Genomic DNA, 25,562 nt, shown 5'->3' on the forward strand with positions numbered 1-25,562 from the left:
AAACTACTTTCGGACAATGCTTCCTGAGAACACGGTTATTTCACGAGACGTAGATTCAGCTTCATGACGATAACCAATATTTCGGTAATTATATGGGCGCCCAAAATATAGTACACATCTTAACGTATTGCACTTAAAGCAACGAACACAAAGATGGATCATAACCGAGGATCATAACCGATGGAAACTGGGATTAAAACCCACAACCAGCGACTCCTGGAAGCTAAAGAACTCAAGCGTCTCGGGCCACATGTTCCCTACATACAGGAAGTGAGTGAGTGAGTGAGTTGGATTTAACACCGCTTTTAACAGTATTCCAGTTATAATACGGCGTGTCAGCTTAATGTAGGAGGAAAGCCCGAAGTGATGCAGGTCTCAGACGTTTAACACTTCGGTGAAACCCACGAGCACGGATACAGTGCTGACAAACCTAGAACCATAATCCGGGCGAAACAGGATTCGAACACACAATCATAGGTTTCTGGCATGTCCAAGGGACGCAACTCTTCACAGCGAATCGCGGCGCCTTTGACGACTGGGCCATCCGTGCCCCCATATACAGGAATGGGGATCGTTGTCTGTCTGTTATATGAACATGAACTGTACATCGAGCGTATACAATGTATGTAAACTGTTGAACCGAAACACTTAATTACATGAGTCAGATAATTAGGATCCCACGTCACTTTAATGACCCGCCCTTGAATATTGCCACTTCAGTAATTGCCTCCTTTCACTACTTTACTTAACCACTTAATTACCACATCCCAAATCACCTATTTTCTCATTAAACATTATAAAAAAATTTGTCGGTGTGCAAAAGTGATCAAGTTATTTACCCTTATCGTGTTTCTGTAATAAGAAATTAATTAAACAGACATGTTTAACACATTCATATTACCAATGAATGGCATTGTCATAAGTCCATGTGTAAATGGATATTATCTAACCGGGAGAGACAGAGGGGAGATGGAGGGGAGGTATGAGAGAAGGGGGGAGAAGGCGAGATGAAGATTAAAGGAAAGGAAGGAGGACAGAGGGAGAACGAGAGAGAAGTTAAGGAAAAAAATAGAGAGGTGAGAGAGAGAGAGAGAGAAAGAGAGAGAGAGAGAGAGAGAGAGATTAATAGGCCATGAGTAAGACTTGGTTTGCTTGATCACTGGGGACTTGTTAATTCTTACTGCCTCATGCATAAAGATGCACCCTATGTTATAGTCAGTGGCCATGTGACATATCTCATATCAATGCAGTCAATTGGATGCAAGAGGAAGAATCTTAAGAACAGGATGATATCATGGAACTCTTGTGAAAGGTCTTTCCTTAAACGTTACGCATTGGTAACGCAAATTTACTGTAAATAAGTAATAGTTTCAAACATAACATGATGAGATCGTTACCTTCAAGATAATGTAAGATCCAATGCTTTTTTACCAAAGCCAATATTTCATATATAAGTCGTGTGCTTTAATGTGAACTGCTCGAGTTGTAAGCAATCCTTCGGGTATTGTACTTAACGTACCATAGGAGGGAATTTGACCAAAACGTTTAACAATTTCAAAACAAGGAATATTCTCTTAGCAAAGTTCTAGTTATCAAAAGCGAAAACCACCCATGGTACGATTATGAGACGCTCTCTGAAAGTTTCATATGCTCGTGTGTACCTCAAAAGTTGTGAACTGAAGCACCCAACTCTCTATCATCTAAACAATGTCATAGATTTTTTTAAACACTAGACATCCATATCGCGATAATTTATACCTCGTCATAGAAAATTCTATCTTTTATCTGCAGTACATTCATCAGGACGAACATCTATCCCACGTGGTAAAATAGTGATCTATCATTGGACAAGAGCGCCAGCTGTGCTGTAACAATATATAATAAATCAATACATAAATTGAACAATTAGGTCGATTGTTCCACCTCCTGAAACTAATACCCAGGCGAGGGGGACCAAAGATATGAATATTAGATCAATTCCCACGAGGTCATTGTTAAGCGTTGTTATTGAGTTAGGGTAGCCAAGACAATTTGAACCGTTATCCATCAAAACAAACCCCCCAACAACTTCAAAACACATTCTTGTACAGAACATCGGAATGAGAATTTAGGCCATTGTGTCAGTCAGCGCAAGGATGTTGTTCGTGAAGCGCATTATAACGTATTATCAATGCTCCGGGTTGAATATAGAGTAGTCACAAAAATACTAAGATGGTGCTTTCTCTACCACAGGAGATGACCATGTCTGTGTTTTAGAGATTTAGAGATAAGTACCTGACATTGGTTTTACATTTACTTGAGGGTCGATGTTTCTGCTGGGGGACTGTAGTCCCCTAGTTTCATCATAAGCTCAAAATGAGTTATCAATTATAGTCAACTATATAGGAAATTTGGACTGAGCAATTAAAACTGCCCCTCCCCATAATTTTCTCTATACTTGTTAGCAGTAGAATCTGTGTACTTGTACGCAGCAGGCGTAATGGACGTGTCGTCTATCTCCTTTTTTTCTTTTATTTTCTTTTTCTTTTTATCCCAAATATAACATTTCTTACATATGACCACTTTCTAAATGACATTGTGTGTTCAGAACATATCGTTATAACTTCCAACGGTAAAACGTTCAATCAGTAAAAGCGCTATCGTTTCACTGGATTTTCTGGTCATCGTTGGATTGTTTGGTCGGGGCTCGATAGTTTACAGGCAGGAGTTAGACAACAAACACTTACTTTTTATGCAAATTGTGTGAGTGACGGTTGCAAGGGCAGGTCATCCTTAACCTTTTAGCGAACTCCTGGTTTCGTCACTGATTTTCAGTGATCCATTCAAACAGTTGTCACTACTATTGGCCAGGTTTATAGTCTATTTACCTAGGAGTGTAGTGTAATGATGCGTTGATTAACCTAGGAGTGTATAGTTATGATGAGTTTATTTACCTAGGAGCTTATAGTTATGATGAGTTTATTTACCTACGAGTGTATAGTTATGATGAGTTTATTTACCTAGGAGTGTATAGTTATGATGAGTTTATTTACCTAGGAGTGTAGTGTAATGATGCGTTGATTAACCTAGGAGTGTATAGTTATGATGAGTTTATTTACCTAGGAGCTTATAGTTATGATGAGTTTATTTACCTACGAGTGTATAGTTATGATGAGTTTATTTACCTATGAGTGTATAGTTATGATGAGTTTATTTACCTAGGGGAGTATAGTTATGATGAGTTTATTTGCCTATGAGTGTATAGTTATGATGAGTTTATTTACCTATGAGTGTATAGTTATGATGAGTTTATTTACCTAGGAGTGTAGTGTAATGATGCGTTGATTAACCTAGGAGTGTATAGTTATGATGAGTTTATTTACCTAGGAGCTTATAGTTATGATGAGTTTATTTACCTACGAGTGTATAGTTATGATGAGTTTATTTACCTATGAGTGTATAGTTATGATGAGTTTATTTACCTAGGGGAGTATAGTTATGATGAGTTTATTTGCCTATGAGTGTATAGTTATGATGAGTTTATTTACCTATGAGTGTATAGTTATGATGAGTTTATTTGCCTAGGGGAGTATAGTTATGATGACTTTATTTACCTAGGGGAGTATAGTTATGACGAGTTTATTTACCTAGGGGAGTATAGTTATGATGAGTTTTTTTGCCTAGGGGAGTATAGTTATGATGAGTTTATTTGCCTAGGGGAGTATAGTTATGATGAGTTTATTTACCTAGGGGAGTACAGTTAAAATGAGAACACGAACATAGGAGTGAATAATTACGATGAGTTGAGTGCCTACGTAAAGGGAGACAACTGCATGTAGCACTGGTTATAGTGATAATTAGACTAATTATAGCAGTAATGGATAACAGTGAAACATGACCTTGGTCATCTCGTGACCTTTCCTGAAATAATGCGCCCCAAGGAATCTAGAGTCATGTCAAACCGACGCCGACGATTCTCATACCGTCATGATTTATACTGATTGATTAACACTCTCACGTACGATAAATATAGTGGATCTTGACGGAGGATTTGTAATATCATTTGACAATGTTGCGTTATAGGAATGTGGTTCACGCTAGTAACACACTCATACACACACACACACACACACACACACACACACACACACACACACACACACACACACACACACACACACACACATACGTATATATATATATATATATATGTGTGTGTATGTATATATATATATATATATATATATATATATATATTGCATTTAGCATACCTGCATATCCATAATAGTCTTCATGATATCTCGACATTAGTAAATCTATCCAATTGAATAGTAATCCTATTCTCAGTAATGTAGCAATGTCAAAACAGTGACATTCAAATTGAAATTGTGTATATCCTGGTCACACTTTGCCTAGGCCTATGACAAATGATCTCCAGCGAGGACTGTACTAAATATAACTAAGCTAGACTATGATTAATAAACTCGTTCAAAGAGACAACAATAATAAAAACTAAACAAATAAGATTAAATGCTCAAATAAATATATAAAAACTAAACACTTGTATTTACATAGGCAAATTACGACCTCAGCTCTTGCTGCTATGGAATCGTTTTCTCTATTAGCATTAGCCATTATCCTTGCGACTAGGAAGCCATTGTCAGCTCTCGATGAGCAGAGCTGAGAGGCACAGACAGCTATAGGTTGCGAGCGCTTCAGGGCCATTTCCGCACACTGCTTCACCCACACACCACTGGCGAGTATTTACTCTGCACTCATATGCTAACAATGGTGTGTTGGTGGACGGTGATGAGTTAAGGACAATCACTTCTACGTACAACAGCTATTGAGCTTTAACATCACTACCGTCCTCAAGGGATTGTACAACCACTGGGGCAGAAATATTTGTTGACTTTATTCAAGCAAAGAGCAGAAGAATGTTGGACGTAAGGTGCAATCTGTACAGCGTTGCTATATTGGCGTGTGCTGGATGTGTCTATGCAGCAATCTACAGATGCCTACAGTGTGGGCAATGTAAGCAGATATCTGCCTGATCGTCTCAATGATACGTGTTACGAATGAAATGCGTCTTTCCCTATTAATCAAGTAGCTATTGCAGAATCTGTGTCTATATGTCATTGATCTGCATGTAAACCACTGGTTTGGCACAGCTGGGTAATGCTGTTTGACAGCGTGGTTCCTCGCCATGTAAGCATTGCTACACGTGCGGAAAGACCATTTGTCTCCCCAATGAGACTGAGGTCATGATGGAGCTACACTTTGTACTACAGTCATGTGTGTGCAGAAAGGCTATATGAATCATGGTCTGGTTTCGAGGAGTGTCCTAGTTGTCTTTGATCATAAGGTCCAGCTGACAGATACTGAAAATTTATGTTTCCTGAAAATGTTTTCCAATTTTATGAGGATGGGCATGAAGTACTTGAATTACTGGTACGTCTGATAAAGACGTACCAGTAATTCAAGTACTTCATGTTTTGTAAAGGACTTAGACAAATTATTCATTGGTTTCTATCTTGACTATCCTACTATCTATCACAGAATAAATATTTCAACAGTACGATAAATGATAGGAAATATAATAAAACCATTGTCAATAAAGCTTATAAACTCAGAATCTCAAGGTGACATGTATAGTGTAGGACATTACAGAGAACAGTATCTGATTTATATTCTTAAAGCCTTTTTCGATTTGGAAAATGTTTTCTTGCGAACGGAAGAAAATCATTGGAGTCAAATATGATGTGAGGTACTTGCATGAAAGCGCCATCGCCGGATACGTCATCGGCTGCATGGCAAGACGTCGACCAGATGATAAGGACTCATCACCCAGACTACCAATGAAACTATTGGTATAAGGAGGCGACAGCTATTGAATGAGGTTCACATCTGCAGACCCAATTGACCATGCGATCCTAGCTTGACGTACTGGTTGATCCAAAGCATTGAAAACCATTTTTTTCAGAAAAAGGTCCGGTGGCACGTGTGGCGAAGGTTCTCATTGACGCCAATGTAGCATTTTCTCCACAGTGACACAGAAAGCCTCTCCCGTGTGGGTGTGTGTGGTGTATGTTGAGATGGTGGAAGTTGATACCACTTGTCAAAACGTCGTACAATACCATGTTGAACTACAACCATCAAATCACCCAATGCACGTGATGGTGGCGATAGGTCGTGTTACATTTCTGCAGCTATTGAAAACACATTAGGTTATGCTAGCACTTAACAATTATCAAAATATTGGAAATTGGTTAATGTGTATTTCTAATTTCACCACACAGGGCATTAATAGTTCTTCCATGTTCAATCAACGGTGGGAATTGGAAAATTCAACACTGGTCTTGTCTGTTGTTTGTCATGAAGATAAAACGCTGGCCGGATCTTTTGATCTCTTGCTATTAGACGATTCATGTCCCTGTCCTAACACCATACAATAGGTTCATCTGAGAGCTGTGTTGTTTGTGAAATGTTTGTTAATTTGCAGATAGATAGTGCATTCCGCCATGTGCCATGTCCTTTTGCACAAGGTGCTCGTTTGTAGTTATAATATAATATATAGTATAACAGTTATAATAAACTCGTTTAAGGTGGGTAATGGCTTATTTTGGGTGGTACATTGCATGTAGAATGACAGTACATGTAGGATGCTTCTACATGCAAGGTGATGGTACATGCATGAAGGTTTTACGTGTAGGGTGATGCTACACACATGACAGTTTTACATGTAGGCTGCTGGTACGTGCATGAAGGTTTTACATGTAAAGTGGTGGTAGGCACATGAAGGTTTTACAGGTTGGGTGATGCTACACACATGAAAGTTTTACATGTAGGGTGATGGTACGTGCATGAAAGTTTTACATGTAGGGTGCTGGTACGTGCATGAAGGTTTTACATGTAGAGTGCTGGTACGTGCATGAAGGTTTAACATATGGGGTGATGCTACATGCATGAAGGTTTTACATGTGGGGTGGTGGTACATGCATTAAGGTTTCACATGTAAGGTGATGCTACACACATGAAGATTTTACATGTGGGGTGATGGTACATACGTGAATGTTTTACATGTGGGGTGGTGGTACATACGTGAATGTTTTACATGTGGGGTGGTGGTACATACGTGAATGTTTTACATGTGGGGTGGTGGTACATACGTGAATGTTTTACATGTGGGGTGGTGGTACATACATGAATGTTTTACATGTGGGGTGGTGGTACATACGTGAATGTTTTACATGTGGGGTGGTGGTACATACGTGAATGTTTTACATGTGGGGTGGTGGTACATACATGAATGTTTTACATGTGGGGTGGTGGTACATACGTGAATGTTTTACATGTGGGGTGGTGGTACATACGTGAATGTTTTACATGTGGGGTGGTGGTACATACGTGAATGTTTTACATGTGGGGTGGTGGTACATACATGAATGTTTTACATGTGGGGTGGTGGTACATACGTGAATGTTTTACATGTGGGGTGGTGGTACATACGTGAATGTTTTACATGTGGGGTGGTGGTACATACGTGAATGTTTTACATGTGGGGTGGTGGTACATACGTGAATGTTTTACATGTGGGGTGATGGTACATACGTGAATGTTTTACATGTGGGGTGGTGGTACATGCATGAAGGTTTTACATGTAAGGTGATGCTACACACATGAAGATTTTACATGTGGGGTGATGGTACATACGTGAATGTTTTACATGTGGGGTGGTGGTACATACGTGAATGTTTTACATGTGGGGTGATGGTACATACGTGAATGTTTTACATGTGGGGTGATGGTACATACGTGAATGTCTTACATGTGGGGTGGTGGTACATACGTGAATGTTTTACATGTGGGGTGGTGGTACATACGTGAATGTTTTACATGTGGGGTGGTGGTACATACATGAATGTTTTACATGTGGGGTGGTGGTACATACGTGAATGTTTTACACGTGGGGTGGTAGTACATACGTGAATGTTTTACATGTGGGGTGGTGGTACATACATGAAGGTTTTACATGTGGGGCGGTGGTACATACGTGAAGTTATTACATGTAATCATGAAACCTCGAAAAGATAAACACGAGTCATTCCGAACGACGTTCATCGTCCATCTCATTCTTCAATGGGATAAACATTTGCAACGAAAGAGACGTTGCATAGCATGTGGGAACTACTACCATACAATCTCGGTCGTCTATTAGAAATTCCAGAATTACATTTTGTTCACTTTTCAAATTTTAAATCCAGAAATTTGGCAAAATATTTTTTCAAAGTGTAATCTAGAATGGAACTAGAATGTCAAAATGTTCTGACGTGACCTGTAATGGGATGTCCTCAGGTCTTCGTGTAGCCGCGGCGAGTTCTTAATAAATCTAATTTTCATTAGAATGGCATGTGTTTATGTATATGAATCACTATCAATTAGTGATGAAACCAGGTTGTCTCGCAAATGTGAGCGAATCCTGCCCAATCAGTAGCACCGTCACAAAAACATACAAAGGCAGGTGTTCCCCGAAAACACGGGAACGTTGTACAGGTCAAAAGAGCGAATTGCATCGGACATCATTTCAGTCATTGGAAATATCTTCCACATGTCTGCCATAAGTCGTTCTAAAAGCCTTACTAAGGCCTTGAATACTATAACCCTGATCAAACCTGTTTTAGGAAAGAGTCGTATGACGCTCTAAGGAATTGTCGTTCAAAGGGCATCTTCAGTTGTACCTAAAAGTGTAGACACCCAACTCTTGGAGATGCTGGCACTTTGCTCGACAAAAAGGGAAAGCAGAATATTGGAAAGGTGAAGTCATTCCTCTTGTCCTACAGTCATAGGAATCTTTATGGTCACTCTGAATCATTAGGCACAGATCTGAATGCGAAATACTTGATTTTGCCGATCCGAGCCAAAAGGTCCACATAGATATTACCATTGAGGAAGTCCAGAATTTCACCTACCATTTTCACAGTAAACTTCAGATGACATTTGCTTTTATTTTTGACAAATGGTTCTGAAAATTGGAATATAGCTGTGTCTATGGTCGCCACGTTTATGACAAAAGCCCCATGGATCAAGGAATGAAGTTTTCCCTTCAGTTTGTGGTGTGGGATGGTGGTTAAACCCAATCGAAAAATCAAATGTTTTGTCATAATTGAACTTGATTCCTATCTGAAATCGCATAAATTCAAGCAAATCCTTTCAGTTTTTTCTTAAACCGTGCTATTCCGGAAGTTTACACGTCACACTAGTACTAGCATCTAAATATACTTCCTCGCCACTGCTGACATTAAATAGTACTATATTCCTGACAACTAATAAGTGTCAAAATACAACGCAATGAGCTTCTACCGAATCTCAACAGAAACGTAATACAGTCACAAACATTGCTTAACAATATTTATCATTTAACTTAAGCATTTATCCATGACATAAGCTTATGACATAAAAACATGTATGTCATACCCCAATGACATAATCAGATTACACAGAATCGTTGTTGACAAAGGGCAGTTACTCTAGCGGACACACCGATGGATTGCCGCGAAAGGCAAGTAAAAACAATGGTTGTTTTGCGTATATGTTGCTTCGCCACTGTATAAGAAACAGATTTCAGTTGGAACTATATTGGCTACTGTCACTGTCCGACTGACACATCACTTACCCCGTCACGTAATAGATATTAATGCGCGCATTCCAGGAAAACTCACAATGTTTCGGTAATGTTTGTGAGAGAGGGGAAAGCGATTTTCAAGCACAGAATTAAAGAATGACATTATACGATAAACAGGTTATCACGCTTGTGTGTTTGGGGATGGTAAATATCCTGTATTAGGAATAAACACTATGTATATAGCTCGCCAAGGCTCGCTAAATACAATGTTTATTCCTAATGCAGGATATTTACCATCCCCAAACATACTCGCGTGATAACCTCTATATATTAAACGATCTCTAGCAGAGCGTAAAATATATTGACTCTCACTTTGAGTGAGTTCACTGGCTTGGAACCTTCATAGAGTGAGGGCCAAACTGTATCAACGTCAGGGCCATGACGTTTCATACTCATATGAACTCGCATAATGCGAAAGTCAGTTCTCTATAATTCATATAACAACATTTTGTTCCTCGATGGATTTATCTGAATTCGCATCTTCTAATTCATTTAGTACGCGTAATTTCATGCTTACAGTGGTTGTATATTTCATCTAACTGAGAGATGTCCTGAGGGTATGTGTGCTCAAATTGCTCTATAGTAGCCTCTTATGTAGTTTGGTTACAACAAATAGATTTAAATAACACCAGCATTACATGAGAAATGTCTGTTAAAAATTTCATCAGTGCGTCTGTAAGTGACAGTGCGCCGTACAACATTCACATCAAGCACTGGACGTCCAAAGATAGGTGGAGATGGGGGTAGATTTCCTGAGGTGTCAATATACCTGTGGCGAAGAGGTGTTGGTCATCATTGATTACCTGGCCGATCATTCAAAGGCGATTATAAAAAAAGTCGAACAGATACTAATTATATACATTGATAGATTGTTGTAGAATATTGTTGGCAATCACTTTCAGTCTAGGCACGGATCGAGGCAATAATTTTGGTGTGCATTTCTTCGGTTTGATAATCAGGATATTCGATAACGGGCATGCTGAGTTCTGTATTAAAGTGTCTAAAGGATCAGAAACAACGCGTCTGTATCTGTTCATGCCAGCGAATTCCCAGGGTTTTCCCCAGGGATGTGGGGGTAGTTTGTCTGTGTTCAAGAATACATTCTCCAGTTCAGGAATATGTATGAACGTACAAAATTCCAAGGGAAAGGCCGTACATCGTAACATATATCGGAGTTGTCTCCCCATTAATGTTCATTCAAAATGCCCAAAAGAGTTATCCCCCCGGATGACGATCCAGTACTGCACTCAATCCATCATCATTGGTACATTTAGCACTTCTTCTCGCAAGGCACCAGTGCACGTCCTAATTACTCCACTCGCTGTGAACTTGTCACTGATGCAATGGAGTGAAAACAGCAATATATTTGTGAGACTCTTGCGTTAAAAACAGCCCTAGCGAGCCATCGGTTTATGAAATCGATCTCATCCCATTGAAATTCGTGGTGGCTTTCTCATTTCAGATTTCTGAAAGCCATTTTGAATTCACTGTTGCATAATGATTTATATCACTTCCCACCGAAACGAGAAAGCTGGAGAAATAAAAGTATGCAATTAATGCCAATATTACCCGGGGAGGATGTTGGTGTCGTTACTGCCGCGGAATATTCAGCTCCTGTCGTCACAGTCAGAACGCAGAGCAAATGTCAACCACGCGGAGTGTATTCCAACATTGATGATGAGGAGTTAGCAGGACATGCAGCCTACGCATCTCTAAAATTCTTCCAAACAGTTTAGAAAATACGATCAATTCACGTATATGTACTTTTAAATTGAATCTGACTTGCCTTTGCGATATTTGTAAGATTATCCACAAGAGTCCTTTGATCAAGTTTAAAAACTTTCTGAAATTTGTACATGCGCATTTTAGTAATTTCGGTAGGAAGAAGACTTTTTCATTGTTGAACGGCACCATAAGAGGCCCAGTCGGCTAAGGCACTGAAGTTCGATATGCAGAGATGCGTCCCTTAGGTGTGCCTGAAACCTATGATCGTTGGTTCGAATCCCGGTTCGCCCTCATTTTGTTTCCTTTGCTCATGGGTTTCCCGTGCTCGTGGTAAGCGTCACTTGGGTTTTCCTGCCACATCAAGCTGACACGCTGTGATACAAGTGAAATACTGTTCAAAGTGGCGCTAAACCAAAATCGGTCATTCATGCTTTAGAACAATACGATAATACGTCATTCATTATTTATGATGTAACAGGTGTCCCTTTTTCAAGTGGACACTTTGTTGCCTTTGCATGTGTTTGTGACGGGGGCAACCTGTGGGGCAGGATACAGTCACCTTTTTGCGAACACCTTGTGTCATCACTATTTGATACTGATTTATGCTCATTATTTAGTCATAATCGTACAACCAACTCTGTTTTTAGCAGATGATTCTTATCATTATGGAAAGGCTTTTTTAGCTTTTATTTACATAGCGAGAAGTGACGTCACCAGAACAATCAGTTGGCTTCGGTTTGGTTTGATTTGTCACATTGTTTCTTTCTTAACGTTTACAATGGGAAATAAACAGAATAACGAAAGCGAAATCTCACATTTACCAAATTACATAAATCATTCCATCACCCGGGATGATAATCCGATATCTATCGTTCTTAATGGTTAGTATCTTAATAGTTAACAGACCGCGTCATACCAAATGACGTTAAAAGATGTCACTTGTTGTTACCCTACTTGATTTATGTCCCACAATGGTCAGGATGCAATCGACTACATTGGACAGACAGGCGATACCCTTAGAGCAAGAGTGAGAATCCAACGACAACAAATACGGGGCCCTTCTTGGCGGTGTATCCCACTCAGTTAACACATTGATCAATGTTCGATCTCCGCCGCGTCATACCAAAAGATGTTAAAAGATGGTACTTGTTGTTACCCTGTCTGGCGCTCGGCATTAAGGGGCTAAAACAAGGACTGATTCTTTAAGAAATAGGAAATAGAATAGCATAACCAAACTGAAATTATTTTAGAATGATAAAAGTTTAATATTTCACGTCTGACTGATTATTATTTTGTCATAGTGTCTTGATAAAGAGAGGAGAGGGCAGTCTCCCTAGAGTCAGTGGATGGAACACCATCCATCAAGATCCTAGTCAGGAGTTCATGAGTGAGTTCATGATTGAGTACATGCTTGAGGTCATGATTGAGTTCATGATTGAGTACATGCTTGAGGTCATGATTGAGTTCATGATTGGGTAGATGATTGCGTTCATGATTGAGTTCACGGGGGTGTTTATGAGTGAGTTCATGAGTGAATGGTGTTTTACTGCACCTTTCCTATTTTCCAGCAATTCCGCGTGACTCATATCTACGTAGTGGCTCGAACTGGATCATCCACGGGACAGGCGAATGCTTTAACAACTAGCATACCCAACCACCTTTCACTCAAGGGACACAATTTACCGACCTAAACTGAAGAATTCTATCATGTTACGTTAAACTATGTCAAAACCGAACTCAGCTGAACCCCATGAACAACCACATTCACACACTGTAGGGGGATTTAATGCCGGACTGGGCGTCCCATGGCATTATCAAAATGTCCAAAGTCTGGATAATTTGACGGGTGTGATCCCATTGCTGATCTTGTTAAATCTTGCAACAGCCCCGCGTGGAGGCTTACGGTACTGCTCTCTGTCGATACCTCCATACAACGCAAGGCGCTTTCTCTAGCTGGTTGAAAATCACATTAGCTGTAGCACACTCGGCGTTAACATGCTCAATAATTGTGAGTTAATATTGGTATATTGAGTCGTGTTTGTGTGAGGATCACGTTAAACGTGTCGGTGTAGTGCTGACTCTCTCACAAACCAAACATACTGATCACAACAGCTGAGATTTTGTCATTTCAAAAGTGTACTCCTAATATGTGTTTACTTTTGGCTTTTGACTGGAGCTTTCTCAAGTTTTTTGTTGGTAAAGGCGAGTTTCTACCTGACCGTACTTCCATACCCCGCTGGGTCATCCGGAGTGCTTCTGATTCATCCAACTGGTCATTGTGCTAGGTGGCCTACAGGAGGAAGCGTTTGCTCGTCCCGCCGACGACCCAGAACACATGCGTACACTGTGTGAATATAAGCTACAAATCAATTTTCATAATCATAACTCTGCTAAAGGCAGAGTCTATTGTACCATTCAGTCTGAGCCTAGTATTAAACGCCTACCCTAGTCTGAGCCGAGCCAATTTGCATAGTCCCAAGCACCATCAGTCTGAACGTGATGAGTGAGTTTAGTTTCAGCGTGTCAGCTTCATGTTGAATTAAAGCCTGCGACGATGCAAGTCTTAGACTCTAACAGCTTTGGTGAAAACCACAAGCATGGGTATGGTGCTGACAAACCCAGAAACACAATCAGGATAAGGGACGTAACTCCATATTTTTGGTGCCATTAACAACTGGGCCATCCGTACCCCGATCTGTCGGTAAGGTCACATAGTCTATATCATCATTATCTATTTATTCTGAACAATAATACTTTTAATTTTGATGGTTCTCATTACAAACATGTTCAAGGCTAAAGGGGACAAAAATTGCCCCTACTTATGCGACAGTTGTACTTGGTTTTTAAGAAGTAAAATTGTACTAAAAATTTGATAAACAATTCGGCAACTAATTTGGACAGGGATTTGAAAACAAATGAAACAGATTTTTAGATGATTGTTTTGTTCTGTGGAATCGGAGTGAGGACGACTTACAGTGTTTAATAAATATTTTACAGACACTCCATCCAAGTTTAACTTTCACTTTAGAGATGAACGATAACAGTATATCGTTTCTAGATTTTATGGTTACAATAACAAACTATAACACTGAAACAGATGTATATTACAAATCAACCGATTCCAAACAATACCCCCTTACAATTCCTGTCAGCCCCGTCATACAAAAAACCCAGATTCTTACAAGGGCTTCTTGTAAGAATCATCACAAGAATGTAAAACAGTACAATAGTGTAACAGATCTTATTGTGGTAATTGTCCACATGTTTTACAGCGTAGTTCTGTTACATTAAAAGACGCATAAACCTTCTATGTCCGTGAAAATATGAATTGTACTTCGAAAACCTTGTTTTATGCCACACAATGGTCAGGATGCAACCGACTACATTGGACAGACAGGCGACACCCTTAGAGCAAGAGTGAGAATCCACCGACAACAAATACGGGACCCTTCTTGGCGGTGTATCCAATTCAGTTAACACACTGATCAATGTTCGATCCCCGCCGCGTCATGCCAAAAGACGTTAAAAGATGGTACTTGTTGTTACCTTATCTGGTGCTCGGCATTAAGGGGCGAAAACAAGGACTGGTCGGCTCGTATACTGTGTCTGAGTGGGGTATTCATGTTAAACTGCGGCATGGTATCTCAGTGGGCTAGCACTACAAATCGGAATCAGTCCGGACTAGTATAAGCAGCCACACACACACATGCATGCACGTCGCTATATAAGTGCAATAATCTTGGACGCGACGTTAAACTCCATATTTTAAACCAATCCTATTCAAATGAGTGAATGTTCATTTCAGAGTTTAAGCCAGGATACGACCAAACTAGGATGGAAGCATGACACGGTAGCTGAAACAGTCAATAATTAGTTAAACTGTTCTGGTATTCAATCAGTGTAACGCTAGAACTGTTTCAATTAGCCACATGAGAAAGGTTATGTTCTAGATCCGACCCAGTTTCCATGACCTCATTAAAAAGTCCGTTACCTAAGCATGTTGCGCCTGAGTTTGTTCTCATGTGAAACTAAAACATCTGCTGCATGCATTTTGATCTTCAAGTTGATAGTGAGATTAAGCGAGATTGACTCCACCTCTAATAGTATTTCCGTTATATCACAGCGTGTCCGCTGCAGAAAGCCCAATCGCAGTGCCTTATGAATGAGTGAGTATCGGTTTGCGCCGCTTGTAGCATTATTCCAACGGCGGGGCACGCCCTAAATGGGCCTCACTCTTTGTACCCATATGGGAATCGAACCCGAAACAAACACACACCTCTGTTTCAGAAACATCTGTCGATGTGTCCCCATTAACATTTCATTGCCAAATTCTGTTACCATAAGCGCCAAATTACAGTGGTGTATAAACGGGAGCCTATTTCCACAACCCAACCCTTGTAATAATCACTCTCATCAAGATATAAAACGATTAACGTAATCCCTACAACAGTTGGTCAACAGGCAATATCCCGGCGCTTGCCTGGACTTACATCAGCAATGCGATAGCCTCTCATTATATTAATTAGGTGCCTGTGGTACCAGGGCTAATTGACGTAAGACACACCTAGCCTTGCTTCATGTTCCGCGTGTTCTGTACATATATACACTATTAACTCGTGTCGCTCGTGTATTCACATACATCATATCCTCAGCAGCAATGTATTAACATAGTCCTATTTGCTTTACCATCCATATCATCCCATGTGTGATAGGCCCATTCAATCACACCGTACCAACAGAATGGAGTTGTAATTATCAGATATGTTTTTCACTAATTTATTAGAAGTAGGGGGGTAAAGCCCTAGGGTTGACTACCGGTGCCAGTGGGGCGGGTCGTGTATAAGGACAACACGTGTTCCTGAAGTCCATGCCACACGCAACAGCGAGGTGCGTTGTGTGGACACTTGGAGAACGCCATAGCAAAAGATTGACAAGTCGCGAGGGAAATTAGCTAAATCACCCCATACTGTCGTAATACACGTGTGGAGAGCATAGCTGCACGACACCGAGCTCAAATATTACAATATACATTATTATCCTATACACCGCAGAGAGGTATTCGCAGACCAGGTGTTCTCCATCTTCCTAATGTTGCACAGCAGATGAAGTTTCCGCTGTGGATGTCGTTGGACCCCACACCCGAACTTGGATAGATATTTGTTTATATCCACTCTCATCAGTTACTAACAGGATGTATTCGTTGCTGTGTAAGTATATATAATCATTTTCATGTTGTGTTTTAAAATGACCTGTTATTCTCGGGAAACATTTTTGTCTGCTCTTGAGTGATGGTTGTGTTAGGAGAGAGCTGTTTTTGTGTTCATGGCGAGAGCACGAGAATATGCAATCTTCTCAAAGGTAAAAACAATATCAATTTAAATCTAACGGAAGTAATTTTCATGGTGATTAGAAAAAGTTATTTTCAGTTTGATGTTGACGAGTACGGAATACCCTTGGCATAGAATTCCATCGTTTAAAGACTACATGTATATAAACGAGATGTACTACAAAATGAAACTATATAAACGGTATGCAAGTTCTAGAAGCGAAGTTAAAACCAGTATTTTAGAAGATATATAGTTTATATCTATACGGATACTAATCATCACCGATATAAACTTAGATACAATTAAACCTCTATAGTCCGGACACCGTTAATATTATATCGGTTGGAACGCTTACTGGTATACAATGACATAAATAATCGCAACAAAATCATTACCATAAGCATAACAATCTCTGCTAAAAGCTTAGTCCATAGTACGAATCCAACTATATTGGCATGTGTTTTTTGATTCAAGTAGTGATGATACTAGGTTTTCGAGAAAAAATTAGCCTATCGGCACTCGTCATGATCATATACACATGCAAAGGCAAGTCAAGTACATGTACACATTTTATGTATCAACGTGTCCTATAAACAGTAAATATGTATGTATCAACGTATCCTATAAAACAATATCCTATTATGTACCAACCTATTAATAGTATATATTAATGTATCAACGTGTCCTATAAAAAAGTATTTGTTTATGTATCAACGTGTCCTATAAATAGTATATATTTATGTATCAACGCGTCCTTTTAAACAATATTATATTTATGTATCAACGAATATTAATAGTATATATTAATGTATCAACGTGTCCTATAAAAAGCATTTGTTTATGTATCAACGTGTCCTTTAAAACAATATTATATTTATGTATCAACATATCCAATTAATAGTATAAATTAATGTATCAAAGTGTCCTATAAATAGTATACATGCATGTTTTAATGTGTCTTATAAATAGTATATATTTATGTTTCAAAGTGTCCTATGAGTAGTATATAATTATGTATCAACGTGTCCTGTAAAACGTATATATTTATGTATCAACGTGTCCTATAAATAGTATATATTTATGTATCAACGTGTCCTATAAAGTATTTGTTTATATATAAACGTGTCCTATAAAAGGTATATAAATATGTATCAACGTGCCCTAAAAAGGTACATATTTATGTATCAATATCGTCCTATAAACAGTATATAACTATGCATCAACGTGTCCTATGAATAGTATATATTTATGTATCAACGTGTCCTTTAAATAGCATATTTCTCGTTTATCAACGTGTCCTGTAAATAGTATATATTTATGCATCAATGTGTCTTATAAATAGTATATATTTTATGTATCAACGTGTCCTATAAATAGTATGTGTTTATGTTTTAACGTGTCCTATAAATAGTGTATTTTTATGCATCAACGTGTCCTATTAATAGCCTATGTTTATGTATCAACGTGTCCTATAAATAGTATATATTCATGTATCAACGTGTCCTATAAATAGTATATATTTATGTATCAACGTGCCCTATAAATAGTGTATATTTTGGTATCAACGTGCCCCAAAGGGCATAGATACTGCATTATCTACGTGTCCTATGGGTGCATATAATGTTATATGTACATTAGTGAGTCCACTTCTCATAAAGTGGAGCTACATAATCCACCTACCAGTAATGTTAATTGCAGTTATACGGTCGAACGGAACAAAACTGCCAATAAAATTAGGTGACATTTGCGTCTTGAAGGTATAGTTCTATGGCTTGCGGTTATGATATATACCATGTATTATACCAGACACAATTGTTAATGGATTGTGTCTGTTTGGGTGTTCCTGAACACTGCATGTGTGTATTGATGTGTGTAATGTTTCACTAACTGCGCAGAGCTGGCGAGAGAGTCAGGGGTGTAATGATAGTAAACAACCCGCGCTGAGAAGTTTACATAATTATGTCTTTGTTTATGAAAAGAAAAGGCCACGACAACGGTACTCTGGTGAACGCACTTGCGCCATTCTTGCTGGCATTCTCGGGGCACAGATAGAATAATAAGCTGTAGTTATCTGACGCAGATAAGTGAGGTTCACGCTAAAGACAGCTACAGTTTCATGGAAGTTGGACACATTTCATTCATGTTTCATTCTGATATGAAACACTTTATTTAATGTGAACACTCGTCGTTGCAGTACAACGATAAGATGGAGATGAACGGTAGGTACAACCAGTGTTTATAACACATATTTAAAGTTATGTACGAATTATTTTAAACATTATTTACTGGATACATTTGATGACAAGACCCAGTATGTACGAAATAAATATTGGCCTTAGGATTCTATTCATATTAGTATTTATATGGTGAAAAACGTTCAACATGAGGTCCGGGACTTTTTCCAGATGTTTCGGAATCCAGACTGTTGTCGGGTTGACGGAAGGGCTAATTTGATATATATTTGTCTTACGTTTCATGGGTAACGATGCATTTGATGTATTTTTGACATTATCATATCAGCAGTACTCTTGACATTCGACCGAGACCTTTCAACAAACAAAGAAACAAATATTGTGTAAATGTATGTTATCAAACCTGTCTGTTACAGTTGTTAATGCTGAATATTTTATATGGCTAAGACCTTTTCTGGTATGACTTTGGCTTGATTGAAGACCTTTTTTTGGTATGGCTTTGGCTTGATTGGAGGAGGGTCTTCCATCTGTGTTTTTGAGGCCATTGAGGGCATCAGTAGAGACATAGGGTGGTGAATGTCAACCCCTCATTGCTATTCAATGTTAATTAATGCTTATATCTTTGTATACATGTTTTATGTCATTATAATTCACTGTATTACATCAAATGACTTATAAAAGACTCATATACACGACGTAAAGATGATAGGAGTCTTTTCTATTACTGGATGAGTGAGTTAAAATTTAACCTCGCATCGGCAATATATTTTGCTATTACTTGAGAAAGGTTAAGCAATAGAGAAAAGTCGAACACTTAAACACAGGCAAGCATCAAGCTATTGTCCTACCGATATACGTTTACCAGATACGTTTAAAGATGCTACCGTACAAAAGAGCAACATTTACTCACTTACGCACAATCATTTTCTATCATTAACACACCCATGTATAAAGCATGGAAAAGCTATCTTCTTACATTTAAAAAACAATATATTTGTGTCAAACAAGATGTACCAGTCTCTACTATTATGATACAGTTACACCGCCATCATCAAATGATAGGACATGTCCAATGGTAATTCTCCCAAGTACACAGAATGTGCCATATGCGAAATGCTGGACCCTGATTGGCTACTTCTTTATGTTTAACCAGGGACAAACATCATGCGATATAAAACTGGTATTATTGATGGCACAAATTGAGCATCACCACTATCTATGCATCAGATGGCCTGGTTCATCTGCTCAGTCTCAAAACAACCATTAATTTGCATTCAGTTATATCACCCTCATTCGTTTAATACCAACATTGGTACTTTTTTTAGGTATTCGGGCAGGGGTTGCCAAAGGGTCGATTCCCCATTTCTGGGGATATTGTTGGAATATTGCTAAAAGCGGCTTAAAACGGGATCTATATTATTTCGATAATATGACCTACTTTTGTTGTCTTAGGAGCTATTATTTATGACTAAAGGTCCAATCACTGACGTTATGTGTCAAGTGGTTTGTATGAGTGTGTGAAGCCCACTATTGGTTTCCCCTCTTGGAACTGTCACTCACTCACTCACTCACTCACTCACTCACCCACCCAGCCACTCACTCACCCAGCCACTCACTCACCCAGCCACTCACTCACTCACTCACTCACTCACTCACTCACTCACTCACTCTACTTGTTTGTTCCATTAGATTTTAGAATCTGTTTCATTTCCTGTTTAAGAGATCTGAGAACGAATACCCTTTGACGTTTTGATAAGCAAAAACGTAAAGTTAGCGAGATCAATATGGCATTCTCAAGATAACGCCTAAAAAACATACACATGGCAGCATGTGTGTTAATAACACCTAACTACAGTGTGTTCTTTCACACAACATATTGCAACCTGTGCTGTCTTCAGCTGCCCCCAGCTGTCAGTCCGTCAGTGGAACTGTCATGAAGGATGTGCAGCTTTTCTAGGTTACAGATGATTTACATATCCTCTGTTCATAGTCTCGTGTTGTGATTAACGCCTATTGACAAACAAGCGTTTCCTAACAGGTTACTTATTAAAGAAGTTCGCTGCACGTGCCGAGGAGTGGTTGTGGCGAGGTTGCTGTGGGAGGTGGTTGTTTAGGGGCTGGTCTGAGATCGATAGAAGAGATTTGTTGAATGATGGCTTTATTGGCGAACATGTTTGTCTCAATCGTCTCGTGTTGGGTCATTCAATATTCTTCCGTGGGATTGTGAAACAGGATTGTTCCTTGGTATTTTGTTTGTTATGTTTCATATTAAATATGTACCAAATAAGTGATATGATGATAAGTATAGAACAAATGAATTTTTTGCTCCATGTGATGTTTGTAAATATTGCTTAACTAGTATATGGCATGTGTTGTATGAATTATATAGTATATCGGTTGTATAAATGATATATGTTGTCCAGTGATCCGCAGTTGAGGTAATCGAATACCGTATACTTGCCTATAACCCATAATGACGACGACACTGAACGATAAAGTTAGCCTCAAACGATATATCGTAATAATTATATACACTGTAACTAACGATATACAGTGTTTTTACACTTATCAAAATATTTGTGCAACAGTTTCTTATAGAGATAAAAGCAACACCAGTTTGTGTTGTTATTGTTATACTGGAAGAGTCTAGCGAACTTCCATTCAGTTGTCAAAGGGAATGTTTGTTGAATAAAAGGGTGTGTCAGCCAACTAATAAAGTCATTTTGTCTGCAAATATTGAATTGTGATTCAAAATGATAATCACTCGATTTATTTCTTACTTTTCATTGCGCAATGATCATGGTAATTTGACAATACCACATGGACTGCGGAGTATTAAAACATGTATGACAAATTTCTTTGCTTGGATATAGGGTGATGAAAAAATAAAAACAAAACCGACAAACGAATTTCATAATCATAATACATCTCAGCAGAGTCCACTGTACAATTCCGACTACATCATGTGTTCAAACACACGTTCTGCATATAGATATCTCCGATGGACATATTTACTACTGAGGAACATATTTTATTCAGTGTGGATTTAAAGGCTAACGTTCACATCCCCCTGATGGCGTGGAGTGCTGGGGTATTACATGCATGTCGATCTCAGCAGCACAAGGAGATTTGGGGATAATCAGTGATGTATTCTTCGGCATCAGCTCCCAACGCCAGCAACAGGACAATGGAGTCACTACCATATGCCGCGCGATTCATGTGTGTTGTGTACATTCACAGAAGTTTCACGCTTGTCTTTATAATGAATGTACATGACTGTCAATGCAATCACTGAAAGCTTGACATGTATGTTTGAGCCATAGTCTCTTAAACAGATTTATACTTAAAAGTTTTTCATGCCAGTTTAACTATATATTAAATCATATTTATAATAAAACGCTCGTACTTTGAAGTTATCATACATATACATATACATATATATATATATATATCTTCCTTATGTGTAACACTTCTAAATGCCTAATATAGACCTAATATATGTTTTCTTGTGAAACATTAACCACTAAAAAGATTTTCAAAATATATATATCTATATATTTGTGTACGTAGTTATCTCCTTGGTATAATTTGTATATATTTAAATGACGCCTGTTGTACGAAGATTGTCCTTAAACACAGCCCTATCTTGGCAGGAATTCAAATAAATAAGGAAACACCTCTTCATGTTTACAACTTTTTTCCGAGATTTGTATCAAAGCACGTGCCATGTATCTTAACAGGTGTGACCAGCTTGTGGGTGGGTGTAAACACGTGGGCGTTTAGTGCACATAGTACGGGTGACTTCTGAAAATAAATTAAAAAGAAGTGTTAGTCTAGCAATATTGTGTCCTACTGGGTGATATTCATTCATGACCGACCCGCATATACGCTCCATATCAAATCACATTCCAAACATAAGAAATCGTCAGCGTTTCCAATTTATTGACTATTTCCATGTGTAAATATCATTTCAATTTGGCGTTGCTTCATACGAGCGTTAAAAGTTATCAGAAAGTTATCCGAAAAGCAGTCATTGAATGAAAAAAACAAATTGGACGGACAACACATTCGTGAAGTGAGGCATTCTCTGGCACTGCGTGACTTTGAGCCGTGGGGACCTCGGTCCTAATCAGTGGAAACGCGCTGTGTTTTATGCCACTATCTTAATTAAAATCGCTGTGAAAAAAGAGTTATCTCCCTTCCACTGCTTAACCAATACCCCACGCAGCGAGTTCTAACAGCATGTGTGCATTTCACGTGTGATTAATTGCGTTAATACATTTCATCAAAGTGAGGAACACTCGACTCAGTATCGCCACAATAAAAATATGTAATGATTTATTGCAAAAGCTCGTAAACCAGGGATTCTATTATCAGTAAGCGTATTATGTACACTTGTTTTTTATTCGATCAAATATACATCACAAATAGTTTTCTTTATCGCGCTGCTAATCTCATCACGACAAATATACATGTATTTAAAAAACGGGTATAACTGACCAATTGCAATGTACAAGCATGTATTTCTTAGCAAATACAATGTTGGAACACACAATCACATGTCAACAGTTAATTGGTTGTTGATAAACACTTTAACTAGATGTAAATATCGGAAACGATATCTTTCCTATTGACTTGTAAAATCGTAAAGGCATATGGTAGTATATAAAATAGGCTTAAAGGTCCCGTGGCACTAAATAGTCTGTGTTAGCGAGGGACATATGTTGCACTATGTTTGTGGAGTCATCAATACCTCGTGACCCGCAGCAGCTCTCGGTAATGTAATATACGGCCTGGGGAAAGTGACGGGTGGTATTGTGTGAGTGTCACGTCCGCTGCCTCCTACCTGGTCTAAATACCGCAACCAGGTAAGGTATTGATGTTAATTGAAGGATCAAAGATGTAGGCAAACACTCGGGATGTGTAGAGCTGGCTTTGACAGATGGTGATGGCATTGAAAGTCAATATATCTGGCCTGGCGTTCCTTTTAGTGATGCTATTCTATGGGGCCCTAGGGGACATATATATTGACAATACCCTTAGAATTTACAAACATATTAACACCGAGCAGAGGCACACTTAAAATTATCATTAAGTATGAAAGTACAATGTAAACTTGATGTAAGTAAAATTGAAATTCTTTCGTTCGTTCGTTCGTTCGTGCATTTATCCATTCATTCAATTAATTTTCTTTCAGTTATCTTCAGCGATCACTCTTTCTATGTTATTTCATTTGTTCGTCCCTCCGTCTGTCAATCAATCCAAAACACAGAATTCATTCATTCATTTATTCACTCATTCATTAATCCATTCGTCCAACCACCAATTTATTCATTCACTCGTTCATTGAACAACCATCCATGCATCGTTTGTTCCAAGAGAAGCCTCTGTGTTTATGGATAACCCAATTCATCTGATCACTCTATAACGTTCGTATTTCCATGTTTCACATCCATTTAAAATGTATTATAAAGCTTATTGTTGCTGTAGCATATCTACATGGCTATCTATCCAAAAGCCGCTCATCGCATGACTGGATTTTTTATTTCGATATGTAAATCAGACTGCACGGCTTAACGCGTGAGTGATAACTGCATATGAACATACGGCGTCAACCGAATTCTGTCAATGTGTCTATATTTAAGTAGCGCATGTAATGCTACAGCGATTAATGACATACTTTGTTTCACTACTCCCCTCGAAGATGGTGTCCATTCGTACTTATTCCCATTGTGGAGGTTTTAGACAAGTTTAAATTCGGTTTCATGAGCAGAATCATACTTACAATCATTTGTCATTACCCTCTGTTATTACCCTCTACCCTTCTGACATATGTCCGACAGTGACCACAGCCAAATAGCGGAAGTAAATTACGTTAATTAATTGAAGCAACAAACAGATAGAGAAGATCACAAACTGTACTTAATTGACACTGTACTAACCGAACGCAAACACCCTCAGATGTTTAAGTCAGAATGTTTATTGGTGTGAACTTGGGATTCGGTGACCAGTACTTGGTGTTTATCTGTAATAGCATGCCTCGTAACATAAGTGTTTCACAGCACACCCGATAGCAGATAGCAATGTCGGCGCCATTAATGCCCCTGTCGGAAATGTTCTTGATCATGTGACTAAAGGAACATCAGGCACCATTCCTTCTTGAGTTTCGGGTGGCGAGGTAGATGAGAGCGTTCACCCGTCCAGCTGTACATTTTAAATCCAGCTTTCAACCGCATGCGTTGGTGCAATGTGTGCGGCGTGTGTTTTGGTATCAATACGGTATTATATTCATTTGTTAAATATTGCTAAACCAGGTGAAACGAAATTATTATCCCGAATTACCAAAGGATTGGTAGAGGGCAGGGTAGGATATTATGTTCACATTCCTTTTCAGGAGAAAAGATAGAACACTTTCATTTCTCTAAGAATCCGCCTCTAATTTTAGGTCGTATTGGCATGTAGAGATATGTTCCCTGTATATGAGTGAGTGAGTATGGTTTTACGTCGCTTTTAACAATATTCCAGCAATATCACGGCGGGGGACACCAGGGATACACACATCGTACCCATGTCGGGAATCGAACCCGTGTCTTCGGCGTGACGAGCGAACGCTTTAACCACTAGGCTACCTGACCGCCCCTCCCTGCATAGGAATGA

This window comes from Haliotis rufescens, unplaced genomic scaffold (genome assembly GCF_023055435.1).
Source record: "Haliotis rufescens isolate VD_foot unplaced genomic scaffold, xgHalRufe1.0.p SCAF_17, whole genome shotgun sequence".
NCBI lineage: Eukaryota > Metazoa > Mollusca > Gastropoda > Lepetellida > Haliotidae > Haliotis > Haliotis rufescens.